The sequence below is a fragment of the Callithrix jacchus genome, chromosome 10, assembly GCF_049354715.1.
Source record: "Callithrix jacchus isolate 240 chromosome 10, calJac240_pri, whole genome shotgun sequence".
NCBI classification, from domain to species: Eukaryota; Metazoa; Chordata; class Mammalia; order Primates; family Cebidae; genus Callithrix; species Callithrix jacchus.
Genome location: NC_133511.1, coordinates 4,915,660 through 4,937,253, shown reverse-complemented (window position 1 = coordinate 4,937,253; position 21,594 = coordinate 4,915,660). Strand labels below are relative to the sequence as shown.

General features: G+C 37.7%; 2 long non-coding RNA genes across 2 annotated transcripts in view; one reads left to right on the top strand and one right to left on the bottom strand.

The window, feature by feature from the left end:
• Positions 1–21,594, bottom strand: part of LOC144578026 (uncharacterized) — a 145,622-nt gene that overhangs the window by 5,314 nt on the left and 118,714 nt on the right. The gene's annotated exons all lie outside the window — the stretch shown is intronic.
• LOC128929023 (uncharacterized) lies at positions 51–5,777 on the top strand. Its single transcript, XR_013522989.1, has 3 exons — positions 51–885; positions 3,515–3,658; positions 5,665–5,777. It is a non-coding gene; the product is annotated as an uncharacterized LOC128929023 (long non-coding RNA).

Sequence of the window (21,594 nt, the reverse complement as noted above, 5' to 3'; positions counted from 1 at the left end):
CATATTAATCTACCCTAATAGTTATCAGATATTTTCAGTTCTAAATTTTGGTTTGAAAAAAAAAAAGACCCTAAAGAATTTATCCAATGATTAAGTTGGATGTTAGCTTATTTGTTAAGCAAGCAGATTAAGTACTTTTAAGCATTTTGAGCAGAAAATTGTTAATTATCACAATCGGGTATAGTTTGTGTGTTAAAAATTGCAAATTTAAAGATACAGTGCTTTCACCAAGGAATCTAAATACAGACAAATCTAGTAGGAATAATTTACAGTCTAGACAAGAGAATGCACTGTCCTGGGTGCACACATTTCGGGTAGATCATCATGAGCTTTGAGCAAGAGAAAGAGACATCTGAATACAGTGGACGACCAGGAATTCAGCATTAGGCCCAGTGCTACAGAAAGGAAGAAAAAAACCAACTAAATGGCAACGGATCGCTAAACGCAACCTGGTATGAACTTGACGGGCCAGAGAATGCTATCGCTACAAAGAAGTGAGTGAGTATTTGTTGGGGACGTGGTAAGACAAAATGCATTTTCTAGGGTGCTTCACATTACAGAGCTTTGTCGAAAGCAAGGGCAGAACTCTTTAAGCTGTGCCCATAGTTGAAGGAGTCTTTCTATTTCTGACAGAAGACAGCTCCAAAAAAGAAAACTTTAACCATGTCGAAGCTCTGTTCAAATGTATGCTTCAGAATAGACTGAATAACTTGGTGAATAAAAGAGTTCTCAAATTGAAGGAAAAAGAAAAGAAAAAAGATTACAATACCAAAATTGAAGGCAAGGCCCTCGTCTTGACAGGCTACCTGCTAAAGAACTATGTGGCTGGACAAACACCTATCCAGACCCTCCCTGATATGGATAAAAAGTCTACCAATATAAAAGGTAAGACTGGCTCCTTGGTGGATATCTCTAATTTTTTAGAATCTATTCAACTCTAAAACCCATGCAGTGTCTTCTGAGATTCTCCTGTCCTTCCTTTATGAAACTATCATTTTCACTAAGCCTGTAATTTTTCTTTTGGGGATCACTTTGTCTCTTGTGGGGTGGGAGCCAGCTTCCAATCAGCTAAAAGGCTGAGTCCTTGGGTTCAGACTGTGCATGGAAATAATTAATAGTAGAGGCTTGTAGTAACACCTACTAAAACCTAAACCTAGATTCTGTCATTAGTAAGCTATGCAGCTTCCTGCATGTATCTTAGCTTCTCTTGCTTCCTAATCATCAGTCTTACCACCTATGAAATGGGGACAATTTCGGTACTTTCTCACAAGACTGTGGAAGGCTAGAAACATTGTAATGGCAGGCATCAACATGCCAACAACTCCCAAGGAATTAGCTCTCATCCAGAACTCTCTTCTCTGAGTGCCAGACTCATTTAACTAGCTGCATTTTCGACAATTCTGCTCCAGTGTTTCATTGGATTTATTAAATTAAACATTTTTTCTTCCAACCAAATTGGTTCCAGCTTTAACCCCTTTACATTTTAGTAAAGGAAGCTAAAATATATCAAATTTCTCCCACCAGAAGGCAACTGGTTTCTTTACCAATGAGTAGCAGTAATTAGGAGAATGCCAGACACAAAGATTTATCACTTTGATATCTATATTTCCCTACAAAAATTCAAATTATGCTAAGGAGTAATGATTAACCTGATGTCACATTAATTCACCATGCTAGATTAGTCATCAGATTATTTGCAATTTCAAATTTTGATTGAGGAAAAGATGCTAAAAAAATTAGCATGCTGTATGCAGTCATCCATTTGTTCATTAAGTCATGTATTTTGCAAGCACACTAAGTACTTTTAAACATTTTCAGCAATAAGATGTTAATGAGCACAGAGAAGTGGGTATAGGATGTGTGTTAAAAATGCAAATTCAGAGATACAGTGCTTTCCCCAAGGAAGCGAAATACAGCAAAGAGGAAAGATTGTATAGTCTGGTAGTATTTACAGTCTAGACAAAAGCATGGACTGTCCTGGGAGTGCGCATGTTCAGGTGGATCATCATCATCATGAGCTGTGAGCAAGAGAAAGAGAAATGTGAAAACAGCGGGTGACCAGCAAGTTAGCATTATGCCCAATGATAGAGAAGGGAGAAGAAAAGCCATAAAAACAAATTTAAGAGGCAATGAATTGCTAAGCACAGTCTGGTATGAGTTTGATGGGTGAGAGAATTCTGTCTGCAGTTACAAGGGAAAAGGTGTGCTATTCATTGGGGACACGGTAAAATGGAATGTATTTTTAGAGGAGTTTCGTATTACAGAGTTATGTTTCAGGTGAGGGCAGAATTATTTAAGCCGTACCTGTGGTTGGAGGAGTCTTTCTATTTCTGACAGAGGACAACCGCAAAAACAAAACACTCAAGATGTTGGAATACCTGGGCAAATATTTTCTTCATGATGTTTTACATTATTTGTCAAAACACAATGTTCTGCTATTAAAGGAAGAGGAAAAGAAAAAATATTATGATGCCAAAGTTGAAGACAAGGCCCTGGTCCTGGTAGACTCTGTGCAAAAGACCCACGTGGCTCATCAAATATACATCCAAGCCGTTCTCAATACGGACCAAAGGATCACCAGGGCAAAAAGGAAGGCTGCGTCTAATACCATAAATATGTCAAAATTTCCAGAATTTATTCAACTCCACGATCCATGCTGTGTTATCTTTTATTCCCCCATACTTTCGTTTCTAAACTCTCATTTTTAGTAAACATGTCACAGTCCTGTTAGAGACCACCTTATCTTTTGTGGGATGGGTTCAAATTTCCAAATACCTAAAAAGCTGTGTCTTTGTGTTTAGACTGTGCATAGAAATAGTTAACAGGGGAGATGTTCTTAGTAGGAGATACTTAAACGAAACCTTTATTCTGTCACCTGTGAACCATGCAGGTTCACACAAGTTTCTTAACCTCTGTACTCCCTAGTCATCAGTCTTACCACCTGTGAAATGTGGACAGTTCCAGTACTTTCTCACAAGACTGTCTACAGCTAGAAACACTGTAATGCCAGGACCCGCATGTCAACAACTTCCAAGACATGAGCTCTCATTCAGAACTCACTCATCTGAGCTCCAGACTCATTTAGCTCTACAGGCACCTTCAACAATTCTGCTCCAGCGATAGAGTGGATAGAGAAAATGTGGTACATGTACCCCATGGAATACTATGCAACCATAAAAGGAAAGAGATAATGTCCTTTGAAGGGTCAAGAATGAAGCTGGAAGCCATCACCCTCAGCAAATTGACCCAGAACAGAAAACCAAACATCCTGTGTTCTCACTTATAGGTGGGAGCTGAACAATGAGAACACACGGACACAGGAAGAGGAACAACACACACCAGGGCCAGTTGGGGGGTGGTGGGGTGGGGAGGGAGAGGGGCCAGTTGGGGGGGGTGGGGAGGGGAGGTAGAGGGGCCAGTTGGGGGGTGGTGGGGAGGAGAGGGAGAGGGGCCAGTGGGGGGTGGTGGGGAGGGGAGGGAGAGGTTTAGGACAAATATCTGATGCTCTCTACAGCAAACTGTGGGGATCTGTGGGTCAGCGGCTCTCCAGCATCCTTGGCAGTCACCTCTTCACCGTCACCTGAAAACCTGAAGGCAGATTCTGTTTGCAAGATCCACATGGAAAAGGACCTCATTGCTTTCTGCTCTTCAACACCAAGTATGTGTCTTTTAGCAACAGTCAAAAATTTGGGTACTGAGGCCACCTTTGAATGATTCTACAAAATCAGGAAAGGCTCTATGCAACAATGATCTGAGAGAATGGTGTGTGCTCTCTACATATTTTACATGATCTTCTATGTGCTGTGAGAACAGATGCCTTCACCCTCCCACACACACATTTTTTAAAAAATGTACTTTTATTATGAGTGTTACACTACAGTCAAAGGCATGACATATATTAAAGCAACACCATACAAGAAACACCATTCACTGCACACCATTTAAATATAAATGATGGATTCTGTTTTATTATTATTATTATTAAACCCATTTAACATTTTTTTTTTTTTTTTGAGACGGAGTTTCGTTCTTGTTACCCAGGCTGGAGTGCAATGGCACGATCTCGGCTCACCGCAACCTCCACCTCCTGGGTTCAGGCAATTCTCCTGCCTCAGCCTCCTGAGTAGCTGGGACTACAGGCACGCGCCACCATGCCCAGCTAATTTTTTGTATTTTTAGTAGAGACGGAGTTTCATCATGTTGACCAGGATGGTCTCGATCTGTTGACCTCATGATCCACGTGCCTCGGCCTCCCAAAGTGCTGGGATTACAGGCGTGAGCCACCGCGCCCAGCCCCATTTAACATTTTGAATAGAGGTTTTATGGATCCCATTACTGGCTGTCTTTCCCAAATAATCAACTTCAAGCCCTCTTCTACACCTATCCCACCTGAGCCGACAAACAGCAGTGTTATTGCATGTCCAGATAAAAATGAGAATGGCCTTTAAAAAAAGTAGAAAATGTTAGGGTGGGGCTAATTAGGTCTAATTACAGGAAACAGTGGTTTGTATTTCACCTCTAGGTAGTCATCCTAAGGTGACTCTTTTTACTCTCTCCAGTTTGCAAATTTTTAAGCCTTAGTTTTAAACCACTTTTTTGAGGCGTAACTGACATACAAAAACTGTACATATTTAATGCATGCAACTTAATAAGTTTGGAGGTAAGTACAGACCCCTAAAATCATCACCAAAATCTATGTCATAAACACCTCTCTCTCCTCCAAAAGATCCCTCCAGCTCTCTACTTACTATTATATTCTGCAAGGGTATGATAAGGTTAATTTACATAAGATCTACTCTTTGCAAATGTTTACGTATATAATACAGTAGTATTTACTATTGGCACCATATTATACAGTATATTTCTATGATGTTTTAATCTTCCGTAACTTAGAGTTTTGCCGTGTTCATCTGTTTTGTTTATTATGTGGGGAAATACAGCACGGTGCAATCAGTAAACAGTCTGGAGCCCAACAGCATTTTTTTGTTGCTTGCTCACTGTGTGAACATGAAAGTTCATTCATCCTTCTCTGCTTCTGTTCTTTCCTTTGTAAAGTGGAAAAATTCCAGTTATTTCTCAAGTCCCCTTTTCCAAGCAAAGTGAGTGACAATGTGGTCCATAGTAAAAAGTCAGTTCCAGAAATCAAAATGCAATCACTGTGCAATCTCTGGTTATGCTTACAAGCTGTCCTCTCTGTTCAACCTCTGCCAGCTTTTCTGTCTCCTCTGTGTGAAACCTAAGTAAATGTTAGGTTATGAGGATTTCCGTAAATCTATCAAGTAAACTGCCAAGCTATGAAAAAACATATAAACGAAAACAGTAAAAGGCATAGCCCAACTGTAATCCCAGCACTTTGGGAGGCCGAGGCGGGTGAATCACGAGGTCAAGAGATCGAGACCGTCCTGGTCACCACGGTGAAACCCCGTCTCTACTAAAAATACAAAAAATTAGCTGGGCATGGTGGCGCGTGCCTGTAATCCCAGCTACTCAGGAGGCTGAGGCAGGAGAACTGCCTGAACCCAGGAGGCGGAGGTTGCTGTGAGCCGAGATCGCGCCATTGCACTCCAGCCTGGGTAACGAGAGCAAAACTCCGTCTCAAAAAAAAAAAAAAAAAAAAAAAAAAAAAAGGCATAGCCCAAGGCATAGCATTCTGTATCATCACAGATAATGCGTCCTGGAGAGACAGCATAAGGGGCCCCATCTTCACCATGGAACTCATCACATGCTTCCAGAAGTATTCTTGGTGCTGCCACCTAGTGGAAGTATTTCAGAAGGTAAGCTTCCATTTCCTTTTCTTGGCATTCACTTATTTGCTCAGAAAGAATTTATAATGATTCACTACTCAAAAAAAAAAAAAAAAAAATGACACACTTTTTCAGGCAAGCAAAAGTAGAATGACAACCGATTTCTGTTATTCAGGTGTTTAAAATCTGGTTTAGAGAAAGAAAATGTTAATATAACCCAGAAGAAGAGCAAAGTAAAATAAAATAATGTCAACTGTAAGCTTCATGTTATGGGCTATAAGTTATTACAATTCAAAGAATACAAAACATGTTGAAATAATCCGATTACTTAATTTACTAAATGAATAAAAACTATATGGAGGTGATGGGCTCCATCCTGATGACAAAAGGGTAAATGAGGCTTGCATGGCTTAACACTACTAGGACTCAGACTTTTGTGAGAGATATGGATACTGGAAATACGGGTTAACAAAAAAATGTGTGATTACAGATTGTGGTGGGATTCATAAAGGCATGTGAGAGGGAATAAAAGGAAGTCAGTCTTTCAATGGAAAAGGGCAGAAGGGAATGTCCCTTTTCCCTATTACCTGTCCTTCCTACTTTATTTTCTCCACCCAATAAGCATATATTAATAGTTTATTTATGTGACTGTTTTTTACCTATATTTACTCACTAACATGCAAACTTCAGGATGGCAGAATTTGCTCAGCGCCTCTATATGCCTGACATATAGCAGATATTCAATTAATATTTATTGAATAAATAGATGCATAAATGAATAGACAGATGTTCCTTCTTTTCTAAGGGAAAATAGAATTGGTATTAACACAGGAAAGTGTGGTTGTTTCTAAATTAAAAAGTTTAGAAACCAGTAAAACTCTTGTGGGAAAAGAAAGATACATCACTGGTGTTTAAAGAAGATTGTAGCATAAATTGAGACAGGGTTTCTATGAATAGAGAACTAGGAAGTTAGGTCTTTTCGGATGATTAGGAATTAGACATTGTACTTTGGAGGATATTCCTGGAAAAAGACTAGAAATGCTGGATTTAGGGTAGGCAGGATCTCACTGATCAGTCCATGCATAAGAAGTTACCATGGTGGTGTGGGCACGAAAGCTGTTTGGTGTTCCGGCCTTAAAACAAGATTCTGGGATTAATTCTCCTTTAAACTGAAGAATCAGCCTTGGTGGGGATTGAAAGTAATAAGTCTTCCGTACCCAGTTATCGCGAGCATATCCCAAGGGATGTTTAATTGGTTGTAACATCTGTAGGTCAGAAATGGAAAACAGAGAAAATGAAGGTTGAAAAGCCTTGACCAGGCTTGTGGTGTTTATTTTGACGTGAAGTGTACAGTCTGACATGGGGTGTCAATCGTAAGAGGTAGGGTACCAGTGTTCAGGAGTGGCAATATCCAAGGGCTTGGTGCTAACAACCCCAGACTGCCTTCACTCCAGACGTTTCCTAGCTCATGGTGCAAGATGCTGCCTGAGAGTTCAAAACCCTCATATCTCATCTACTGTTTTTTCTTTTAGGTACAGAAATCATTTGAAATTCCAAGGGTTAAAGCCCAGATGCTCACCATAGAACAACTGTCCATGACAAGAGCTTTCTACCTCTTTCCTGGCCATTGAGAATTGTAAGTATTGGGAGTCGTTGGGGGTGAAATAAATGAAAGCGTTATATTGGCGGTGAAGTTCAATGGCCAATGACAGCTGACTACTTGGATGGTCAAGTTGGTGTTCTTTATTGATGTAGACTGGTGAGTATTTATTATTTATTTGCTTTTTTTATTCTACTTATATGCCTTTAGTTTCCCCCAACTATATAACCAGTCAAGGAGGTAAGAAAAATTGCAGCAAAATGTAATAAACAATTAAAGTCTTAGGTTAGTAATTATTAAAATAGTCATTTACTAATGTTACCATTATGAATTATATTCATTTATCTCTCATACTCTTCATCTCTTTGTCTCTCTCTCCCACCTGCCAAACTTAATTACCAAACATTGCATCGGACCTTGAACAAAACAGAGTAAACACAGGAGCTAGCTATGGAGAAAGCAGGGCTTTGGTCCTCTGAGTGCGCATATCACATTATCGTTGTATGACTTTCTCCTTAGTTTAGCTAAAGATGGGGTCCTTGTGACACGATCAGGAAAAATTAGACTCGCAGACAATCTGAAAGGCTAGGAGGGCACGGTTTACTGTGTGAAAAGGAAAAAAAATGGGAAACGGAATCTTCACAGAGCCTCCCAAAGTACTGGGATTACAGGTGTGAGCCACCATGCCCAGCATCCTTTCTAATTTGTTGACCCACTGGTCATTCAGAAACATATTGTTTAATTTCCATGTGTTTGTATAGTTTTCAAAGTTTGTCTTGTTGTTGATTTCTAGTTTTATTTTACTGTGCTCAGAGGAGATGCATAATTTTATTTCAATTTTTTTTTTAATGTTTAAAACTTGTTTGGTTGGCCTATTCTTGAGAACGATCCTTGTGCTTAGGAGATCAATGTGTGTCCTTCAGTCAATAAATGAAGTGTTTTGTAGGTATAGCAGTAGCTCTATAGTGCAGGTGATGCCTAGTATTTTTCGTTGCTGAGCTTCTGTCTGAGAGATCTGTCGAGTGCTGGAAGTAGGGTGTTGAAGTCTCCAGCTATTTTTGTGTGAAGTCTGTCTCTGTCTTTAGCTCCAATAACACTTGCTTTCTATACCCAGGTGCTAGCGTGTTGAGTACATATGTATTTATAATCATTATACCCTGTTGCAGGGCTGACCTCTTTATCATTATATAATGACTTTTTTGTGTTTCCTTACAGTTTTTGTATTGAAATCTATTTTTTCTGACATAAACATAGCTGCTCCTGTTCCTTTAGGTTTCCATTGGCATGAAATATATATTTTCATCCTCTTTATTTTCAGACTATGCAAAGTATGTTTCTTGTAGGCAACAGATCGCTGAGTCTCATTTTTTCATACATTCAGCCATTGTATGTCTTTATGTGAAAGAATTTTTCCTTGGCAACAAACAAGGCTGAGACAGATGTTTCTGGAGTCTAAGACACACATAATGCTTTCTGTCAAAAACTGATTAGTCTTACATACAGTTTAACTTGTTTGGGATATTCAGTATCCTATAAATAGCTCTGTATTTTTGCATTTATAGCCATACATTTTTTATAAAGAAGAAAACCCTAAATGAAAGAGTGGAACATGGCATACTTAAAAAGTTTTCATGATGGAATTAATTTCCGCAAAATCATTTTACAAATGTTGAATGTAATTAAGGGAAAAAATGATGCAAAAATTAAAACAAGACAAGCAAAAAAAATGTATTTTGTAACATTTGGCCTTTTTTCTGAATTGATTCAGAGTAACTTTAATAAAAACAAATATTTTTTAGTTAAATTTTGTGTACTATGGGAGAAATATGGAAAATTGGATATGTTTAAATTTATGTAAGTGCTCTTTAAAAAGAGTGCAGTGTCACATACTCTTTAAATTCAATAAAATAGGTCCAATAATATTGAATATTTCAAACAATAAAGGTGCAAAATAAACAAAGTAATGGTCACATGTTTGGGGACACGTATGCAACGCATCTGATATGTGCCATTATTTTCACTAACAGATTTCTTAGAAAAACTAGTTCTTAGGGAAAGTAACCTAGTCTCATCTGGTTATTGACTTTCTTGAAAGGCATAAAAAGTAGAATTTATGTTTTAGCTGCCCAAATATTTTCAAAAGGTGTCAGTCCTTTCTTCATGTAAAAAATAAATCAAGTAATACAATTTCTGTGGTTATACTCTGAGTACTCCTTTGATTCCTCTGAATTATTCTAGTCAATTACTAATAATAGTGTTTTCTAGGCTGTTTAAATCACTTTAACATCAAAGACTTAATGGGTGTCTAGTATTATTATAAGTATCTTTGACCCTTCACAAGAACCATGACACTATATAGAACTCTATAAAAATGGAGTTCCTGTTTCATATATACAATTTTCTACTTACCTGTCTCCTGTATATCCAATAGGTGGCTCAAATTTAAGAAACTTAAAGTAAAATTTCTAATTTCTCATTACTTTTTCTTTCTCTGAGTCCTTCCAAAACAAGCTTATTAATTCCGTTCTTTCCCAGTTTGATGATGGTACCACTATCTGCTGAGTTGCTTGAGTAAAACTAAAAAAAATAATCACATACGCAGCAAAACTTTGCATTTGTTCTCTTCTCTGGCTAAACGTATGTCTTCTACTTCCCTACTGAGACATTTTCCCCAGTTATCCTCTGTCTTATTACCCATCATATATTTTTTAGAACTTAACTGAAAGAAGAGATCTAAATTTAGCTGTTAAGGAAGTTAAAATGGCATATAAAGCCTGATGCATAGTCTGGAGGATTGTTTAATTTCGTTGCGGAAATACAGTCTAATATGCAAATTCCTTGTTATCTCTTTTCCTTTTTGTATTTGTGACTGTGTGCCATGACTAGGCTAGACGCAGGATATATGATGCACGATTAAAGCAGACATGGCTAGTAAACCTTACGGTGTTTACCGTCAGCCCATAAAGGCAGATATTAATCGGGAGAAAAAATTGCAGGCACAATGTAGCCAGAATAAATACTGATTGTCCACCATGACAGAGCCTTTAAAGAAACATTTATGCTCATGTTTGAAAAGTAAAGGAGTGCAGGTCAAAGGTAAAAGAGGAACATTCCAGACAGGAGAAGCAGTGAGTATAGGGAACTTACAGACTAAACAGAGCTTTGGAGAGAGGCTTAGTAGCTGGAACACAGCATCAGGAGAGATGCCGCTGGGGAAGCTGGGGAGCAAGGGAGGGACCAGAATATCTGCGGCCTTATGTACTGCTTCATACTAATAGTAACAAGAAATTCTAAGACCGGGCGCAGTGGCTCAAGCCTGTAATCCCAGCACTTTGAGAGGCCGAGGTGGGTGAATCACGAGGTCAAGAGATCGAGACCATCCTGGTCAACATGGTGAAATCCCATCTCTACTAAAAATACAAAAAAAATTAGCTGGGCATGGTGGTGCGTGCCTGTAATCCCAGCTGCTCAGGAGGCTGAGGCAGGAGAATTGCCTGAACCCAGGAGGCGGAGGTTGCCGTGAGCCGAGACGGCGCCATTGCACTCCAGCCTGGGTAATAAGAGCAAAACTCTGACTCAAAAAAAAAAAAAAAAAAAAGAAAAGAAATTCTAGTGGGCTTTAAGCAATGAAGTGATAAAATTCTCATTTTTAAAGAATCACTCTGGGAGATATAGGGGACAGGTTAAGTGCTAGCACAATATTGCAAACCATGGGTGATAATAATAGTCCCAAAACAACCGAGTAATAAATGTTAACTGCATATTATTATTATTATTATTATTAATTTTATTTCCATTTTGCTCACAGTGTCATAGTATAAGACATAGAGATATAGGTAGAGAATAGAGGACATAGTATAGAGAATAGAGAATGGTTGGGACACAAACTTTACATAAAAAGTTTACAGCATATTTGCCTGTAACTTCCATATACTCCACAACATTCGGCTTATAAAATTATCTAACATATGTGTCATGAGTCCCTCTGGACCGCAGAAATTTCACTAGTTCACCAGAGGGGAGATTATTAATATTAGTGAGAAATAAATTTGAAAAATTTTCAGAAACATGTTAAGGGAATATTATTGACTTTGCACAAATACCTGTCACTCTAGGATGAAGAACACATTCCTATTACCCTTCTCCTTTCGTATAAACAGATAAAGCGTCTTGCAAGTTCCAGCATTTGTGTGACTCTTCATTTCCCCCAGGTTCTAAATAGATTACTCTGAGATGTCACTGATTCATTTCAAGCTTGGAACTAGGGTTCATTCCCACTGATTTGGCCAATTGTTCACCTAACCTGTTTTCTGTAATATATCTTAGCAAAACTAGGGGTACAAGCACAAAAAATGTCCCCTCACACATATTTTTCTTCTTTTTCTTTTTTTTTTTTTTTTAATGGATTGGAGGTTTCAGTGGGATGGGAGAATCACAAGGAATCAGGTGTTCAGAGGAATGTATTGAGCAGAGGTGAGGAACTAGGATGTTGAAAAGTAAAAAAAGGAGAGAAGGAGAGGAAGAAAAAGAGGGAGAGAGAACAGGAATATTGCTTCATTCTAAAAATGGGTATTAATAATGGCCGATCAATATTTTGTGTATTTAAAATGGAGAACTCTATAAATATTTGAGTTTACTTGTTCCGGATCTGAGTTGAAGTCCTGGATATCCTTATTAATTTTCTGTCTCGTTGAGTCTAAATCTCGTTATGGGTCTTATGTATCTGGGTATTAAGATCTCTTATTGTTGCATTGATCCTTTTACCACTGTATCTTTGTTGCTTTGAAATCTATTTTATCAAATGTGAGAATTGCAACTCCTGCTTTTCGTTTATATATTTATTTTTGCTCTCCATTTGGTTGGTAAATTTTTCTCCAACCCTTTGTTTTGAGTCTTTGTGTATCTTTGGATATACCATTAGGTTTTGGCTGTATCTTTTGATTGGGGGATTTAGTTGATTTAAATTTAGGGTTACTGCCATTTGATGTTAACTGGCTATTTTATCCATTTGTTGATGTAAATTCTTCTTTATGTTGATGCTCTTTACTTTTTGGTATATTTTTAGAAAGGCTAATACTGGTTGTTCCTTTCTATGTATAATGCTTCTTTCAGAAGTTCTTGTAAAGCAGGCCTGGTGGTAATCAAATCTCTAAGTACTTGCTTGTTCATAAAAGATTTTATTTTTCCTTCAATTGTGAAGCTTAGTTTGGCAGGATATGAGATTCTGGGCTGAAAGTTCTGTTCTTTAAGTATGTTGAATATTGGCCCCCACTCTCTTCTGGCTTGTAGGGTTTCCACTGAGAGATCTGCTGTGAGTCTAATAGGCTTCCCTTTATGGGTAACCTGGCCTTTCTCTCTGGCTGCACTTAGTATTTTCTCCTTCATTTCGATCCTGGTGAATCTAACGATTATGTGCCTTGGGGTTGCTCTTCTTGAGGAATATCTTTGTGGTGTTCCCTGTATTACCTGGGGTTGAATGATGTCCTGTTTTGCTAGATTGGGAAAATTTTCCTGGATAATATCCTGAAAAGTATTTTCCAGCTTGGATTCATTCTCTCCATCACATTAAGGTACACCTATCAAACGTAGATTGGGTCTTTACACATAGTCCCATATTCCTTGGAGACTTTGCTCATTCCTTTTCATCCTTTTTTCTCTATTCTTGTCTTGTCGTTTTATTTCATTAAGTTGGTCTTCGGCCTCTGATATCCTTTCTTCTGCTTGATCCTTTCTGCTATTTAAACTTGTGCATATTTCACTAAGTTCTTGTGTTGTTATTTTTCAACTCCGTTAGTTCATTTATATTCCTCTCTATATTGTCTATTTTTTTCAGCATTTCGTCAAAGCTTTTTTCAAAGTTCTTAGTTTCTTTACATTGGGTTAGAACAAGTTCTTTTAATTCCCAGAAGTTTCTTATCATCCACCTTCTGAAGGCTACTTCAGATAATGGAACACAGTCCTTTTCCATCAGGGCTTTTTCCACTGCTGATGAGGAACTGCAATCCCCTGTAGAGGGAGAGGGGTTCCGATTTTGGGTATGCTTGGCCTTCTTAGGCTGTTTTTTCCCTTTATTATAAATTTATCCATCTGTCATCTTTATAATTACCACCTTTCTAATTCGGTTTCTGAGTCAATGTCCAATTTCTTGATTCCCAGTACTGGGATTCAAGCAACCCACTGTGGCGGCCTAAATAGCAGCGATAAGACTGATGGTGCTCTTCTGCCCGGGAGTCTCTGGTCTGGCTTCCTTCTTGAGTCCGCAACAAGCGGCTCTGCCTTCCCGGAGCTACAAACACTGGTCAGTAAGGGAACCAGTCCCGTTTACTCTGCATGAAGAGCTGCCGCACCAGGGCGCCAGCAAAACTGTTGTGCTGGCCACAAAAGTCACGCTGGCGACCCGTGGGGCTCCTCCACTAGAAATCTGCTGGTCCGTGAGCGACAAAAATTCATCTGAAAGTGTGGCGTCCTCTCGTTCTCTGAGCTTTCACTGGGAGCTACAATCCTGAGCTGTTCTTGATCAGCCATCTTGGATCTCTCATATTTTTCTTCAAAGCCAATGTCAGCACTGAGTTAGGTAACTTTACTTTCACACACCTGTGTTGCCTCAGGAGCCACCTTGACATACACATGTCAAGAGAATTATTGATTCTAGATCTGATGATGTCTCAATTCCACTTTCACCATACAAAGCAGAGATCAAAGGTGTCACTCACTGACATTCTTCTTTACTGCCTTAGCTACTAAATAACTGTCTCGTCATCCATGTGTAGAGCCTTGTTTCCCAAGTGATGTGGTGACACATCTTGAACAGGATTTATTATCAGTTAGGCATGTGGAAAAAAATTCAGTGGAGAGTATCCAACACATTGGGGTAAAGTTCTTCAGAGATGATAAATGGCTATTTCAATGTCAATCTTTCTTTAGGTCCACTATTTGGAAATGACCTCAATGTACAAGACTCTTAAGAAGTGTTTTCTCCCTTCTTAGGTAATGGTGCTTCTAAAGAAATAGTTCTTTGAATCTCATCTTCCTTGATATTAAATACTATGGTAAACCCAGGGTGAGAGGGCTATAGGTAATTCTCACAGATTGATCATATACTTCATTCTCTTCTTAATCTATTCTGCTTCCACAGAGGCCAGTCCCATAGTTTTGCTACCCCTGTGTATAAGTGCATATGAATAAATTTTGAATTTGTGTATTAATCCTGATTACCCACTTAAGTGCCAGACTTCAAAATTCAAGTGCCTACTGAACGTATGCACTCACATCTCCCAGAGACACCTTTGTCTGAACGTTCCCACAGCTGAACATGCCATTCTTCCCCGACACTGCTTCTCTTTCCGTTTCTCCTATCATGGTTAAGTTATTCAAACCAGAACAACTCATCTTGGGCTCTTTCTTCTCACTCACATCCAACATTAAAGGCCTTGTACAGTTTATGGATTTTTTCTTCAAATTTGGGTCTCTCTCTCCATTTCTACTTCTACTACTGTGTTTCAGAGTCCCCATTCTTAACGTTCCCTGTAATTCTTTAGCAATGTCTCTTACTATATGTTTTGGTAATTAAAAAAAAAAAAAAAACAACTTCCCCAATTGGACTTTAAGCTTTAAGATAAAATTTAAAAATGTCTGACTTATTCATAGGTACGGTCTCATCTAAGAGCTGGTTGCCTCAGAGGGTGCATTTGATAAATATTTGTTAAAAGAACACTTCACTGAATAACTTGATTAGAATTATTGTTACTAGGCCACTAAAAAAATATTGATCACATGCCAACTGTATTCCATAGCATGTTCTATGGACTAAACAGAAAAACGAGCAAGACAATGTTCCCATTTCATTGCACTCACATGAAGTAGGACTTAATTAAATCTATTTAAATATTTCTTTAAAAGATGTATGTCTACCTATTTATTTACTTATTAGTCATGGTAGTAAGCCTTAGACATTGTTTTAATGAGCCTTTGTGCCAACCTTCAGGATTTCTTCTTAGTACACGTCCATATGGGAAGGAAGAAGAAGAAAAGTATATGAACTGGAATGAATATGAAATAGAATAATCAATGCTAAAACCAAGGCGCACACTAGGTGACTTCAGAGCATAGACATTGCTTTCACAAACATGTGAGGCAGAGTTCTAACCGAGGTTTATGTGAGAAAACCCCCCACTTTGAGTTTTCCTACCTTTCGGACCAAACCAATGTATTTCTTAAATGTATTTGATTGATATCTCAAGCTGTACCCGAACCACATCAGACACATGTTCTTAGGACCACCTGAGGGCTGTGACATGGGCCATGGTCACTCATATTTGACCCAGAATAAATCTGTTCAAATATTTTACAAAGTTTTACTCTATTCACTGACAATACTTTGGTGCTTATACACGTGGCGCATCAGATAAGACTCAGAACCCCCAAGGAGTTGCCCAAACAGCAGGGCCCACTGAAGTCTACCCGACTTCAAGCTTCTCCTCTGGTGGAACTGGTAAGTCATCCTGAGCCCTGGAATTCATTTAGTTTAATGGTCTTTGATTTACTCTTAGCTGGTTTTTCCCCTAGAAAGTTGTTTAAGGATTTTAATTCTAGTTTGGAGGTGCTTGCTAAGGGCTCCTCTCTATTGCTTTGTCTCCCAAAATCAATCTTAATTCAGTTTGTCTGAACATTTGTATGAGGAACTGAATTGTTAATTTCACTGGTTAATGAGAAACTTAGTTTTCTGAACTCTGAAGAGAAAGGGCATTTGCTCCTCCCAGCCAAAAGGCACCTCTGGGTGACTGGGGCCCTCACAGAAGTGTCTGGGCGATTGACCTCTTGTGACATACAGTGGTCCTGCATGGAAATCTCCAACAAAAATTAATTTTTAAAAAATGGTTAGTCCAGGAAATGCTTATAGGGCTGATCACCTAGTGTTCTGAGCCCTGTCAGAGGTCATACACCTCTAGAGAGAGAAACTGAGACATGCACAAAGGTAGACATGACTCAATGGTGACACACTGTACAAATCAATCCACCATCCAAAAACCCTAGGCCACAGCTCAGTTTCTCCTTAAAAAAAAAATAAATAAATAAAAGCAGGAAGCAAATAATCACGAATGAGTAGAAAACAAAGAGGAAAACCCAATTTTGAGCACTTTGTATGTTTTACAGAAACTCTACTTGCCGGAGTTTATGTGAAATGGAAGTAATGAGGTCTTTGTGCACATTTACACTAAGAAGAAAGAGCTCTAAGGCTGAACCACAAACTATGGAGTTCCTAGGTTCTATTTTCTTTTCTGCCTGATTTAAATCTCCTGTTACTTTTCTTTCTTTTTATTTTGCTATCAATCTTTTTTATTTTTTATTCATATATATTTTTTATTGTACTTTAGGTTTTGGGGTACCTATGCAGATCATGCAGGATTGTTGCATAGGTACATACATGGCAATGTGGTTTGCTGCCTCCATCCCCCTGTCATCTATATCTGGCATTTCTCCCCATGTTATCCCTCCCCAACCTCCCTACCCTCCACTGTCCCTCCCCTATTCCCCTCCAACAGACCCCAGTGTGTGATGCTCCCCTCCCTGTGTCCACGTGTTCTCATTGTTCAACACCAGCCTATGAGTGAGAACATGCGGTGTTTGATTTTCTGTTCTTGTGTCAGTTTTCTAAGAATGATGGTTTTCAGATTCATCTACGTCCCTACAGAGGACATGAACTCATCGATTTTTATGGCTGCATAGTATTCCATAGTGTATATGTGCCACATTTTCCTTGTCCCGTATATCATTAATGGGCATTTGGGTTTGTTCCAGGTCTTTGCTATTGTAAACAGTACTGAGATAAAAACCACAGTTTGGATCAAAAAGGATTTTTTTTATTTCTTTTTTTTTTTACAAGCTGGCAAATTTGTATTCATCTCAAGGCTAAAGCACTGAAGCATTAGCTATGGGAACTTCATGTGCCTATGTGTGTCTGTATATGTGTGTGTACATATTTAAAGGCCTTTATAATAGAATTCTATAATTTATGTTCAATTGGCAATTAAATCTGTTTTAATTTTCCTCTAGCACAGCAGACTTTCTCTTCATATCATCATCTCTCCTTATGATGTAAATTTTGCTATCTAATTTTTCACCAGAGTTTCCTTCAATATGCAAATTTAAGGCTATTTAGCTGACAATGCCTAGGGTAAGACAGAAAAAAAAAGGAGGTTTTTATGAATCTATAAGATGTATTTCTATCATCATAACCAATATATCTATATATTATGTGTTGTGCTCACAATGTTTCACTACTAGAAATACATAGATTTCTAATTAATTGACTTAAATCTAATATTTAAAAGACTAGTGAAATGGCTTTTTAAGTTTATGTGATTTAAGTAAAACCCTTAAAAAATAAGCTGGCTTTAAAATTATTGATAAAATGATATTAGCAATGCCTTAAGAATTGTTAACATTTTGTTTACATTTATTAGTCAAGTGGATTAATGTTTATTCACACAAAATACTACAAGATTTGCCTTAAGGGTTAAAAACTATAAAACCCAGCCCAAGACAGAATGATCTTTGCTTGTGGGTGCTTATAAAATATCATTTGACTTAATGAAAAGAGCTAAATTCTGAGTTATTGGTGTAAATAACCTAAAGTTAACCGTAAGTTTTATTACATAAATAAATACCCGAAAATTACAGCTATGAAAATAGCTCATAGAAAAACAACTTTAAATATTGGCTACTATAGTTTTTATAAATAGTCTAGGTAAACCATTAAATTAATCAGATAAATTTAATGTAATAAGTACTTGTAAACAAACGTCATAATTAAGGATATAAGGTTATTATCTGATATTAAGTATCTGGGTAATTTCCAATTTAAAAATTATAAGAAAACTTTTTTTAATGTACCTATTAAAGGTAAATGCCTTTGTCTAATTCAAAACTTACTTAAAGTTTATATATAAAACAAGGTAAGGGAATCAGGAAATAAGAGCTGTAAAGAAAAATTAAAAATGTAGAAAGGTATTTTATGTAAAGAAACTAAAAAGGAAAGTGATTTTATATTAAAAAGCGTCTTGTGTAGTGAATTTTTGTCCTGAAATAAAATAACTGGGTTGTTCAAGGAAGAGGAATATTTAAGACAAAAGAATGTCTAAGCACATTGTAAATGGTTTATGTAAATTGTACTAAGGTTAGAAAAAAAACAAATTTTATTTTTTTAAATTGTAATTTAAGTTCTGGGATACATGTGCAGAGCATGCAGGTTTATTACACAGGTATACATGTGCCATGGTGGCTTGCGGCACCTGTTGACCCATCCTCTAGTTTCCCTACCCAAAAGGTCCTGGTGTGTATCGCTTTCCTCTCTGTGTCCACGTGTTCTCATTGTTCAACTCTCACTCATTAGTGAGAACATGCAGTGTTTGGTTCTCTGTTCCTGTGTTAGTTTGCTGCAGATGATGGCTTCAAGCTTCATTCATGTTCCTGCAAAGGACATGATCTCATGCCATTTTATGGCTGCAAAATATCCCATGGTGTATATGTATCATATTTTCTTTATCCAGTCTATCATTGATGGGCATTTGGGTTGCTTTCATGTCTTTGCTATTGTAAATAGTGCTGCAATAAGCATAAATCTGCATGTGTCTTTATAGTAGGATAATTTATATCTCTTTGGATATATGTTCAGTAACGGGATTGCTGGATCAAATTGTATTTCTGGTTCTAGACCTTTGAGGATTGCCACTTTGTCTTCAACAATGGTTGAATTAATGTACATTCCCACCAACAGTTTAAAAATGTTTATATTTTTCCACAGCCTTACCAGCATCTATTGTTTCTTGACTTTTAATAATCACTGTTCTGACTGAAGTGAGATGGTATCTCATTGTGGTTTTGAATTGCATTTCTTTAATTACCGGTGATGTTGAGCTTTTTTTTAAATGTTTGTTGGCTGCATAAATGTCTTCTTTTGACAAATCTCTGTTCATATCCTTTGCCCACTTTTGGAGTTGTATAATTCAGTTGGCCATGATTAAGAAGAAATTATAATAGTCTTTCTAGAAACGGGTTTTTGATATTAAAAATAGGCTAATACAATATGAAATAATTAGTTAAAACAAGATATTTTTACAAATATTTGACTTGCTTTAAATGCAAAAAGTTTTTAATTTTTAAAATTATATAATCTGTCTCTTTAACATTTTTCAGATTGATAGCTCAGAAGTTCAATTCTTTCTCTTATAAAAAGACATTCAATGATGACTCTCTCCTTCACCTTCACTGGCTCTTGTAACTTGTATTATCTATAGCAGGTGAGATAAAGTTTTTTCAAAACAGGCAAATAAAATCACTTTTTGACCTGTCTATTCTGCATACCTGTTATATCTTTATCTTTGTATGTGTCATGTGGAAGTAATATATTACTACCAAACTATATGAAAGAGCTCTAATCAAGTAACTTAAATAATGTAAGTGTTTATCAGATTGGTAGAAGCTAGCTAAGATCCTTTTTAATTCACATGACCTTGGTCATCTTTGGTAAAATAAATTTGGTAAATTTAATCTCAAAACTCTCACCAGTAATTTAAAATCTTAAAGTCATGTTAAAACCTCAGATTATTTATTGCACTGAAAACGTAGGTTACTAAAAGGTAAAATAGTAAGAGCCTAAGATATGCTTCTCATGAAATTTGATAGAACACAAGAATGTCAATTTTCAAACAAAAATGTTAGTTAATTTGAGGATAAAAAAACTAACTCTTGCTTTATTGTGAAGGAAATTATACACATAAAATAAAATGGGTTAGAAAAAAAAAAAAAAGCTAGGGCAACAAAAGTTGACTTTGAGCCCTGTGGTTACCAAGAAAATCGTTGATATGGGGGAAGAGTAAAACCAAGTAACCATTAATAGCCAGAGGGTGTCATATAAAGGAATTGTTCCATTCTGTAGACTGGTATCATACAGCATCTTAAAAAAAAAAAAAAAAAAAAAAAAACTCTACTATAGTGGATTGTAAAATAAGCATTTTAAAGACAAAATTCTTAATTTTAAATAATACAGAATTTAAGAGCTCGTTTGGATTAATGCTCGACCCGCAGCTCATTACTGAACAATCACTAAGTATATGTGTTCTAAATGCACAGGGTGTTGTGCTTGAGAAAGCAATCAGCCTCGTGGGTTGGATAATGCCCTTGTAAGGTCTGTTTTCCTTGAGAAGGGGATTGTCCAACTCACCCTATAAAATACCAGATGAAGCAGTTAATATGATTCATACCCAAACCATCCTGGACTGGGTTTATATCCTCCCACCAAATATGCCTATTACCCAGGTCATGGTAAATTTGGGAATTAATGAAGCCCCTTTTACATGGATGCCCCTCCCACAGAACCATGGGACTGTTTAAGAAGCCTTGTCAAACGTGCTGTCGCTCATAGGTCTAACAGATGCAACTCCCTGCTGGGAACCCTAACCCTCTTCACCAGAAAAGGTAAAATGGTCTGCGGGTAAAAAAGATTTCCTGAGACCAGAACATAAACACATACAGGTTAACAGAATTATAAAATGTAAGATGTTTACAGAAGGTTTATCTAAGGTAGTTGTAACCCCTTTTGAGGGGCTGTGTTAAAGAGCGGCTTCCCAAATCAGCCAGGGGGTCTGTTTCCAGCGCAGGACTTCTTCCCCCTCCGGGGGGCTAGGGGCTTTGTCTCCAGTTTTCCCGCCTCTGGCCCTTAGGGGCTCTGTTTAAGGGCAGGTACTTTTGCCCCTCTGGCCCCTGGAGGGAAGGCTCCTTGACACAGGGTTTGAAAACAGTAACCAATCCCGTAAAGGATTCAAAGATCAATTAATCCAGAGAAAGTTTAAGAGAACCCCTCTCATTGGACAAGAACAAGAATGGGGAGGGAATAACTCAAGGATATAATCTCCAGCCTCCCCAACCTGCAGCGGCACCCCCTCTAGGTCCCCTTACTGGTGTGGAAGTGGTCCTTTTGCTCTGCCAATAAACTGCACTGAGGCACACTCTTTGGGTCCAGAGTCCCACCTGAGCTGCAACACTGTGGCAGTTCCCTTCCCTAATCTTCAGGGTTGGGAGGCCAAGAACCTAAGTTGCTATAATTTTCTGTTTAATAATAATTTTTAAAAACTGAGAGAGATATTGTTTCCCAAAAATGTGTAACACCTAATACTAGATTTCGGCCATAACTTATTTGAGTGCAGATCAAATCATTATTTATTGGCTACAATAATCTAGAAAGTACCAGGT